The sequence below is a fragment of the Callospermophilus lateralis genome, unplaced genomic scaffold (assembly GCF_048772815.1).
Source record: "Callospermophilus lateralis isolate mCalLat2 unplaced genomic scaffold, mCalLat2.hap1 Scaffold_535, whole genome shotgun sequence".
NCBI lineage: Eukaryota > Metazoa > Chordata > Mammalia > Rodentia > Sciuridae > Callospermophilus > Callospermophilus lateralis.
Genome location: NW_027514466.1, coordinates 90,421 through 102,236, shown reverse-complemented (window position 1 = coordinate 102,236; position 11,816 = coordinate 90,421).

The following is an 11,816-nucleotide window of genomic DNA, read 5'->3' as shown; positions in this document are numbered from 1 at the left end:
CTGTGGTGAATTGAATGAACAGTTGAACGTAGAACCTGCAGGTATACCAATTCTAAATGATTTTATTTCATAGCTTTATAATAAAGAATAAAGACCAGAGTGTTATGGTTTAGATGTGAGATGCCCCCAAGATCATGCATGAAACAATACAGGAAAGCTTAGCAGTGGCAGGATTGGGTTATGACTGTATGAACATAATCACTGCATTAATCCCCTGATAGGGGTTAACTGGGTGGTAACTGAAGGCAGGTAGGGTGTGGCTGGAGGAGGCAGGTCCCTGGGGATGTACCTTTGGGGGTTTATATTTTGTCTCTGGTAAGTGGAGCTCTCTCTGCTTCCTGGTACCATGTCCCCAGCTGCTTTCTTGTGTCATACTCTTCTGCCATGATTTCTGCCGACCTCAGGCCCAGAGCAATGGAGTCTACGAAGTAAGATCTCTGAACCCTGAGCCCCTAAACACACCCCCTGTATTGGTGGCCCAGCTGAAGGTGGGAGGCACTTGAACATACCTATTTTGCCCTTAGCATCCAAAGGTAGTCAGACCTAGACAGAGTCTCATTTTCACATCTTATTACTTGTGAACCTCCTTCCTGAGCAGGTCCTTAGCTTTCATTCTATATCTCCAAACTTCATGATGGCAAAAAAGGGGAAAGGTTTATGACATGGACCATGTTCCTGCACCTGAATTTTAGACACTGTGTTCATCATGGTGTGCAGCCCATGATTGTTTTGTGGACTAAAAAGGAAAATCTGCCTGCATTTTGCATGACCACAATAGTGAATTAAGACCTAGATTATGATATGTGGGAAAGAAGGGCGATTTTGCTGTTTTGGTCAACTCCATCTTCTGAATTGACCCCTTAGTACCACCACCAAGTGACAAACTGGTTTTAAAATTTTGTGAAAGAAAAACACAGTGGGGTTCTGGATGTATCTCAGCCTGGCCTTGCAGGGCTGGCTTTGTGGAGCTTTCAAGTGTCTAGAAACTTACTTTAATCTGAGCCACTTGGACATTTAATGATGCTTTGAGTTCTATAGAAAGAAATAAGAATGTAAGCCTTGCTCCCCAAAAGCTTGCTTTCAAGTGATATTTAAAAGTGTCAGGTCTCCAGATTCCCAGAAAATAGTGAAGTTCTTACCAATGAGAGCATCATGAGTTTCTGACTTTTTGCTTAGGGCCTTCCCAAGTTGCCATTATGGCTCAGTACTCCCAGTCTCCCCATTAAGCCAAATTAATTTTGAATTTATTTTGCATGGTATAGTGGACAGAGCTCAGTCCAAGAGACCTGGATTCTTCTGAAAATTTAGGTAATGGAACATGGTAACCTTGAAACCTCCTACAGACCTGCCACTCTGGATTTACTAATTCTGTTGAGTTATCCCATTGAAAAGCCAACTATGCTGAATGTACAATGATGAATAACAGAGTACTTGTTCCAAAGCATTTAAAACCTAGTAATGATAATGCCAATGTTCAGCCCCCAAATAACAAATGAAATGTACCTACCCCAACTCCAAGAAGAGTTAGACAATTATAAAGGCCACAGGAGAGAGAGAAAGCAGGTGTGGAGGACCATAGGGGAGAGGGTGAATAGTTATGTTTGGGGGGAAATCCAAAATAAATTTAGGAAATTAATTTTACTTTGAAACCTAACAGATCAACATGATATCATTTGGTAGTGTATGGAACCATGGAAAGACATTCCATGCTGAGGAAACAGCATGCATGGTTTGAGGTGTGACCATGCATGGCCTAGTCCATACTGCAACCCAAACAGACACTGGGCTGGGAAACATTATCCGACCATTTGACCGCCATCACCAACAGAAAAAAAAGTGATTGAGCCTGAGAAGCCAAGAAATGATAAATTAAGCCCTAGTAAGGAAATAATAAAAGGCAGTGGAATTTGATATGTGCACTGGGGAGTGCCTTTACATGATTTTATATGAAAAAAAAGGAAATGGTTGAGGGGAGAGAAAGAAATCCTTTGCTGCTCTTTCTAGGTGCATATCAATTCACTCCTGGGCTTGTCAGTGTGACATGATACTGCCCTTGGGAAAGCCAAACATTTTACATTAAAACCTTCCGAGGGCCTTGGATCCCCTGCAGATGCCAGTGTTCCTCAGCTGACCTTTAGCAAGAACTACACCCCTCCAAGCCTGGTGCAGGGGAAAGAGCTTTTACTGAGTCAGGACTTCTCAATTCCATTTTCAAACTCTGTCAACATTAGATTTTTCTCAGTCTTTTTATTCTTTGTAATTGATAGGAAAAAATCACAAATGTTCTTTCTGTACCTTTGGGTTAATAGATTGTAACATGGAAAGGCATCTCAGATTTTGATATCTCCTCTTTTATAAAGAGCCGATATTGTGTTTTCCTATTTTTATCGGATCTTTGTTTCTCCTAATTGACTTGTTGGAGCTGTGTCTGTGATTAACCTCTGGTGAGCTATGCAGACATGCACAGGAACATCCTCCAAATACTCTTTTTCCAGCAACTGGTAACAGTTTTGCCTCAAGCTCTTAGTCAGTTCTTCATCTCAATTTACAATCCCAGTCCAAAGTTTTACATGCTCCAGAGGTTGTCTGCCCCTGTACAGAAGTGGTCCTGGGCAGTGCCTGGACTCAGGCTGGAGTCCTCTGGTGGCAGAGGTAACCCAGGCCTCTACTGGGCTCTGGATCCATGGCAGGTTGGCAAGGTGGATCTGGGCCAGGTCTCACCTCCTGAAGCCTGTCCCAGGTGGCAGTACTACCTGTGGCTGTCATGTGCCCAGGCTAGAGGCCCAGGTCCTTGTGGAACATCTGGACAGATCCTGAGCTCCCAAGGTTATCTGCTGATGAGTGGAGGCAGTCCTGGGCTGAGCCAAAGGCCCTAAAGCCTTCAGCAGATGGAAGGTAGAACCTGGGCATTCCCTGGGCCTCAGCTTCTGAGCAGAGCTTCAGCTGCAGCAAGGGTCAGTCTGTTGTGAGAAGTAACTGGGTGTCCCCTGAGCAAGGTTGCCATGCAAGTGGGTGAGGTGGTCCTGTTCAGTGCCTCACCTACAGAGGAAATCTGGCGAATGCATGATGAACTGAGGCCTACCTGTGCCCAGGCTCCCTTGCAATTCAGACAAGGGGAATCTGGGCAGAGAATCAGTCCCAGTGGAGGTCAGCATGTGGCCAGATGGACCAAGGCCAACCCTAGGAAAGGGCTCCCAAGGAGGTGGAATAGGCTTATTAGGAAGACTCAAGCTCCGGTGGAGGTCAGCCAGTGGTGGAATGGAACCAGGCTTAGTCTGAGAATGGGCTAGCTTGCAGTACCGCAGGGCAGAGCAGGCCAGGGCCTGACCTCTGCAGGGTGTGCCAATGGAGGGATGGAACTTTGCTTACCCTGGCTCAGACTCCCATGCAGTTGGCCTTGGCTAATTTGGGACTGGCCTGAGCACCAAAAGGTGTAGGCCTGTGAGCAAAGGTGGTCCAGGGTGTGGCCTGAGCTCTGGTGAGGGTCGGTGGTGGCAGATGCATCCAGGCTTACCTGGGGCCAGGATCCCATGTCTGTAAGCAAGGCTGACCTGGGCTGGGGCTTATCTCTGGAAGGTGTCTTCCAGTAGGCAGAGTCCCTGCCAGGCTGAACCTGAGCTGTAGAAGGCATCTGACAGTGGGCAGAGTCATTCCTGGGCTGAGTCTGAGAATCTGCAAGGGTGAGCCTGAGGCTAGATGAACCTGTGATTACCCTCTCCCTGGACGCACATGCAGTACAGCAGGAGAATCAGGCCTGGGCCTGACGTTCACAGGGGTGCAATGGTGGCTGGATGGAACTGTGCTTATCTTTGCCTAGGCTCCCCTGCAGCTGGCCTTGGCCAATAAGACTGGAGTCTGAGATCTGGAAGGTGTTCTTCTGTGGGCAAGGCCCACCTGGGTCTGGAAGAACTCTGATGTGGGAAGGCTGGAGGCGAGGCAAAGCCAGGCCTACATTCAGCCAGCCTCCTGAGCATGGCAGCCAGTGCGATGGCCTGGGGCTGAATTCTGGAAGGTGTCTTCCAGGAGGAAGAGTAAATGTGGGGCGGAGCTCTAGTGTGAAAGGGGGCGGAGTCATTCCTGGGCTGAGTCATAAGCCATCATGCCCAACACAAAAGTATCATTTTGGGAAAATGCAATAAGTCATGGATTTAGCACCAAGAGGTCTCTTCACATAGAGAATTGTAATATCTGAAGTGTGGGAACAGAGTGACAGAACTGCAAAGAGATTACAGGAAACACTTGCATAGATAAAACACTTTATAATGTCACAAAGGTCACATTTCCATGATTTGGAGAAAGACCAATTATTCAGTAAAAGGTCCTGGGGACCCTTTTGAAGATGCCTAATTTTCTAGATCAGAACATGAAATTTAATCCCTACCTCACTATGGAAATCAACATCACCTCCAGAGGCTCTGATACATTAAATGTGTAAATTATCAAAGGCCAGGAACAAAATAAATGCCACATGGTACAAATATTCTCTCCAATTGTGTAAGTTGTCTCTGCAGTTTATTGACTGCTTCCTTCATTGTGAAGAAGCTTTTTAGTTTGAGATAATCTTATCTCTTTCTTTTCACATTTGTTTTCTGTGCTTTTGGTGTGTTGACCCAAAAATCTTACCCATTCCAAAACTTTGAAGTACTTTGCCTGTTTTCCCTTCTGGTAATTTCATAGTATTAGTTCTTACATTTATGTCTTTAATTTGCTTCAAATTGATCTGATGCTTATATATCATGGATTTACCTCTGGACTCTAAATTCTCTTCCATTAGTCTCTGTGTTTGTTTTTAGTCAATACCATGCTGTTTTCATTACTACAGTTTATAGTATATTTGGAGTCAAAAAGTGGAATGCCTCTTGCTTTATTATTTTGCCTCAAGATAAATTTGACCATTTTCTGTGGTGTGTGTGTGTGTGTGTGTGTGTGTGTGTGTGTGTGTGTGTTGTATTTACATATATATTTAGGGATAATTTTATCTAGTTCTGTAAAGAATGCTGTTGGTATTTTGATAGGGATTGCACTAATTATGTAAATAACTTTGGGTAGTATGCAATTTTGAAAATGTTGATTGTTTCACTCATGAATCCAGCATACCTCCCCACCTTTTATGTCCTCATCAATTTCTTTTATAATTTTCATTGAAGAGATCTTTTACTTAATACATATATTCCTCAATGTTTTAATGATATGTAGCTACTATAAATAGGATTGCTTTCCTGATTTATATGTCAGAAAATTTGCTATTAACATATAGCTACTCTATTGATTTTTTTAAAAAAATATTTGTTATTACTTATTTTTAGTTATCATTGGACACAATACCTTTATTTTTTATTTATTTATAGGTGGTGCTGAGGACTGAACTCAAAACCTCCCACATGCTAGGCAAATTCTCTACTTCTGAGCCACAACTCCAGCCCTACTCTATTGATTTTTCTACATTGATTCTGTGTCCTGAAACTTGTTGAATTCATTTATTAGTTCTGATGAATTTTGGTGAAGTTTTGGGGATTTTTTTATACATATGATCATGATATTTGCAAATAATAACAAACAAATTTTCTCTTTGACAGTTTGAATGCCTATTTTTTCCCTTGCTTGATTATTATGGCTAGAACTTCCCAAACTATAGTGAAGAAAAGTGGCAGAAGGGGACCTTCTTGTACTATTTTGGATCTTGGAGAGAAAGTTATCATCTTTCCTCACTCAGTATAACATTTGCTATTGGCTTATTATAAATGACATATCATATTTCTTATTACCACTCACTGGCATGGAAGTTTTATCATATTTGGAGAGAGAAAAAGAGATTGATGGGACTATTCAGAAGATTTCAGGGAGGAAGAAGGAAAGAGTGGGAGAGAAAAATTTTTTCACTAAACCAATGCTTAGACTACAAATACAGATAAGGTAATTTATTTTAATGTAATGTTTAGCCACCTTAAAACAACACACATTAAATATATAACAGTTTTCATGGGATCTAGAACAAGTCAGCAAGGTCTTCTGCTTGGGGTCTCACATGGCTGCAATCAAGGTGGGAGTGCACCAAATTTCATGCTTATTAGGATCATTTTAAGTTAATTTCCTATGCTTGCATGACTGAGTGCCCTCAGTTTTTACTAGCAGATTCTTGACATCCACCTTCAGATCATCAAGATCCTCTTTATTACCTGATGTGTGAGGTACAAGTCAAAGTGTCATCAACGTGAGAAAAAAATTCTGAGAAAAAAAACAGCTTAACGTAGAAATGGTTTATTTTGGTTCAAGATTCCAGAGATTTTTCTCCATGGTCAGCTGGCTCTGTTCACTCTGGGCCAGTGATAAGGACCATCACGTTACTTCTATGAAGAGGGTGTGATTGGGCAAAGCCATTCACTTCACGGTGGCCAAGAAGTAAAGTGAGAGAAAGAGGCTGGGGACAAGTTATATTACTCAAGGGCATGGTCCCAATGACCTATTGCCTTGAACTAGGTTCCCAAAGTTTCTACCACCTCTTAATACTCACTCTCAATGGATTGATCTACTGATACTATGAAAGCCCTCAAGATCAATCCCAAAATCCCCACCTCTGAGCATCGGTGCATTGTAATCCATGCCTATTTTGGTTTGGATATGAGGTGTTACCCAAATGCTCACAGGTGAGACAATGCAAGAAGACTTCAGAGGAAAATGATTGGGTCATATCTTTAACCTAATCAGTGAATTGATCCCTGATGGAATTAACTCAGTGGTAACTGGAGGCAGATGGGGTGTGACTGGAAGAAGTGGTTCAGGGAGGACTTGACTATGGGGTATCTGGCAAGTGGATACCTCTCTGTTCTTCCTAATCATTACGTGAGCTGCTTTGCTCTGACAAATACTCCATTATGATGTTCTATCTCTTCTCATTCCCCTAGAAATGTAGCCAGCTTTCTATGGATGGAGACTTCTGAAATTGTGAGGCCCAGAGTAGACTTTTCCTCCTCTAAAATTGTACTTGTTGGGTCCTTTAGTCAGAGCAGTGAAAAAAATACTAAAACAATTCCTTAAACATGTGAGTCTCTGGAGGCCACTTCATATCCAAACCATAACATGTGTCTGTCTCCATATACAACTCAGAAAAAAAAAACTGTTCTTCATGCCCAACAGAATTTCTCACTGCCGACTACTGAGAAAGAGTCTTATGGTTGATTACACACCTTTACTTGTAGAACAAAATGTAGTCAATGGAATACCATCACCTTTTTTGCAGGAGTTAGAAATCAACAATGGGTCATATCAATATTACATAGGATGTAATGCATACTGCTTTTCTATAACTTGAGAATATAAAAGTAATTTCAGAGAAAAATCTTACAGCTTATGTCATCACAAACAGACCAGAAGATCACGTAGAGAGAATATTTGACTATACAAAGGAGATAATTATAGGACAATTGAGTTTCTAAGTAATTTGTTATTGGCAAGCCTCATGAATCTACAATGTAATTACTCTTGATTCTCAATGTTGTTATACTTTTGTGGTCAAAATAACATCATTTGTATAAATGATAACATCATTTGTATAAATGATGCTTTTGAGTATTTAATTATATGCTGCCAGGTATTAAGAAAAAACATGAATATAGTAAGAGTCACTGTTTTCAAAAGTTTATTGTCTTCAAAATATACTAACATGTAAAGATATTATTATAATGTAGTGTAATAAATCTTACAATAGAAACTTTTAAATTGATTAAAGGATAAAAGTATTAAATCTCTTTGTATTTGGAAATTATTATTAGAAAAGTTTATTTGGGGGTTTATTCTTAAAGAGAAACTAAACATTCATGAGGGATAAGAGTAAAATAGTAATTTTTTTCCACAAAAAATCTATGGGAGCAAGTTATATATTGGCATCCTTATGATACCTGTTTGTGAAGTACTGATTTCAGGTAAGAATTACCAGTCCTTTACAAATAGAGAATGTCTCATTCTGCTCACTATGCTATGATAAAATTTTATAAATTTGGATAGCTTATAAATAATAAAAACTGATTACATGTTTAGTGAGGTTCTGTTTCTCATAAACCCTAACTTCTCATAGTATCCTCAGAAGGTAAAAGAATCAAGGCAGGAATCTCTGATCTCTTTTATAAGGGCATTAATCCCAGTCATGAGGACACCATCCTCATGATCAAATCCTCTGCCAGAGGCCAAACCTCTTAATTCCATCATTTGGGAAGTTAGGATTTCAACATACGATCGAAGAGGGTGATAAAAACACTAAGACCATAGCAGGATGCTGGAATTTGAAAGATAAGGTAAAAGATTTGAACAATTTAAAAATCAGCAGGCTGAAGATAATTGTTGAAATTGTGAAGCTTAACAGATGCATAGCAAGAGTTTCAAGAAAGATGTCTGGAGTATTTTTTCCACTGAATGTTATGAAGAGAAAGGATATCTCAGACTAGAGAGGAAGCAAACAGAGAGATGAAATAAGAAATCAAAACTTTTCAAACAATCCAAAGAATGAGAAATGTTGGAAAGTCTAGAATAAAAAGATTATTGAAATTTGAACTTCAGCTTCATTGATTGATTACTTTTGGATGACTGGTTTGGTCAGAAACACAGCAACAAAAACAAAAAAGCATGAATAATTTATTTTGAGATGATTTTATATGGAGTCGTTTTCCTAATTCCTCTTTCAGTGGACTCATAACTGATGTATAAGAATACATTTGTTTATGGGTGTTGATTTCATGTCCTGCTATTTTGCTGAATTAATTTATTAGTTGTAGAAGTTTTCTGGTGGAATTTTTGTATCTTCAAGATATAGAATCCCGTCATCAGCAAATAGTGATTTTTTTGAGTTCTTCATTACCTATTTGTACCCCTTGAATTTCTTTCCTCTAATTGCTTTGGTTAGAGTTTCAAGGGTGATGTTGAATAGAAATTGTGAAAGAGGACAGCCTTGTCTTATTCTAGTTTTTAGCGAGAATGCTTTAAATTTTTCTCCATTAAGAATGATGCTGGCCTTGGGTTTAGCACATATAGCATTTACAATGTTGAGGTATGTTCCTACTATCCCTAGTTTTTCTAGTATTTTAAATATGAAGGTGTCTGTAATTTGTCAAATGCTTTTTCTTCATCTATTGAGATGATCATATGATTCTTGATGCAATCTAACAAAAGAAGTGAAAGACCTCTACAATGAAAATGATAGAACAACTACAGAAAAAAATTGAAGTAAACTTCAGAAGACAGAAAGATCTCCCATCCTCCTTGATAGGCAGAATTAATGTTGTCAAAAATGCCATACTACCAAAACTCTTATACTGATTTAATGCAATTCCTATTAAAATCCAATGACAATCTTCATAGAAATAGAAATAGCAATCATGAAATTTATTTGAAAAAATAAGAGACCCCGAATAGCCAAAACAGTCCCGAGCAAGAAGAATGAAGCAGGAAGCATCAAAATACCAGACCTTAAACTATACTTCAGAGCTATAGTAATAAAAACAGCATGGTATTGGCACCAGAATAGACTTGTTGATCAAGGGTACAGAATAGAGGACACAGAGACAAACACACATAAATATGGTTATCTCACAATTCACAATAGCAAGACTGTGGAACCAACCTAGATGCCCTTCAATAGACGAATGGATAAAAAGAATGTGGCATTTATACACAATGGAGTATTACTCTGCATTAAGAAATGACAAAATCATAGAATTTGGAGGGAAATGGATGGCATTAGAGCAGATTATGCTAAGTGAAGCTAGCCAATCCCTTAAAAACAAATGCCAAATGTCTTCTTTGATATAAGGAGAGTTACTAAGAACAGAGTAGGGAAGAAGAGCATGAGAAGAAGATTAACATTAAACAGGGATGAGAGGTGGGAGGGAAAGGGAGAGAGAAGGGAAATTGCATGTAAATGGAAGGAGACCCTCAGGGGTATACAAAATTACATACAAGAGGAAGTGAGGGGAAAGGAGGGAAAATATAAGGGGGAGAAATGAATTACAGTAGAGGGGGTAGAGAGAGAAGAGGGGAGGGGAGGGGGGAGGGGGGATAGCGGAGGATGGGAAAGGCAGCAGAATACAACAGACTCCAGAATGGCAATATGTAAATCAATGTGCAACTGATGTGATTCTGCAATCTGTATATGGGGTAAAAATGGGAGTTCATATCCCACTTGAATCAAAGTGTGAATTATGATATATCAAAAACTATGTAATGTTTTGAACAACCTACAATAAAAATTAATTAAAAAAAAAAAAAAAATGCCAAAAAGATACACTGAAGAAAAGAGATATTCAACATATGGTGCTGGGTAAACTGAAAATCCATTTGTAGCAAAATAAAATTAAACATCTCTCACCCTGCTCAAAAATCAATTCAAAGTGGATCAAAGACTTAGCCAGTAGAACAGAGACCCTGCACCTATTGGAAGGAAAAATAGCCCAAATACGCACCCCATAGGCCTAGGATCTGAGTTCCTTAACAGGAATCCTAAGGTGCAAGAAGTAAAATCAAGAATCAATAAATGGGATGGATTCAAATAAAAAAATTCCTTTGCTTTGCAAAGGAAACAATTATTAATGTGAGGAGAGAGCCTACAGATTGGGACAAAATCTTTACCACATGCACTTTCAATAATCTCTAGGATATATTAACAACTAAAAAATGTAACACTAAAAAACAAACAAAAACAAACATAAACTGATCAATAAATGGGCTAAGGAACTGAACACACACTTTACAGAAAAAGAAACACAATTGATCAACAAATCTAAAGCTGTTCTTAAAAACATATAAATCAGGCCTGGGGATATAGCTCAGTTGATAGAGTGCTTTCCTCCAATGCACAAGGCTCTGGGTTCAATCACCAGCACCACCAAAAAAAAGTAATAAAAGTAATAATAATAATAATAATAATATCTGTTAATTAAAATAATTTATCCCTAAGATATTGAAGAAATTTAACTACTTTTCAAATGTTTCTTACTTTTATTTTGATCATTTTTTAATTTTGCAACTCTTGTTTATTTATATGCATGTTTCTCCATAATATACTTTATATTTTAAACACTAAATAAAATTTTATACTATTATTTTTATTTAAAAAAAGAAAAAAAAATGTTCAATATCTTTAGCCATTAGAGAAATGAAATCAAAACTACTCTAAGATTTTTTCTTCCTACTGTCAGAATTGCAATCATCAAGAATACAGGCAACAATAAATGTTGGTGAGAATGTGGTAAATAAGGTACACTCACACATTGCTGGTGGGACTGCAAATTGGTGCAACCACGATGGACAGCAGTTGGAGATTCCTCAGCAAACTGGGAGTGGAACCATCAGTCGAGCCAGCTATCCCACTCTTTGGTTTATACCCAATGGACTTAAAATCAGCATACAGAAGTGATGCAGCCATAGCAATGTTTATAGCAGCTCAATTCACAATAATTAGACTATGGAACCAACCTAGGTGTCTCTCATTACGTGAACAGATAAAATGTGGTATATATACTCAAAGGAATATTTCTCAGCTTTAAAGAAGAGTGAAATTATGACATTTTCCAGTAAATGGCTGGAGTTGGAGAATGTCATGCTTAGGGAAATAAGTGAATCCTACAAAACCAAGGCCGAATGTTTTTTCTAATATGTGGATGCTAATTCACAATAAGGCAGGGGCAATACGGAAGAATAATTAACTTAGATTAGGTAGAAGAAAGTGGTGGGAAGGGAGGGGAGGGGATATGGAGGCAGAAAAGAAGGTAGAATAAAACAGACATTATTATTGTATGCATATGGCACTTTGGGTAACACATGAATATTTT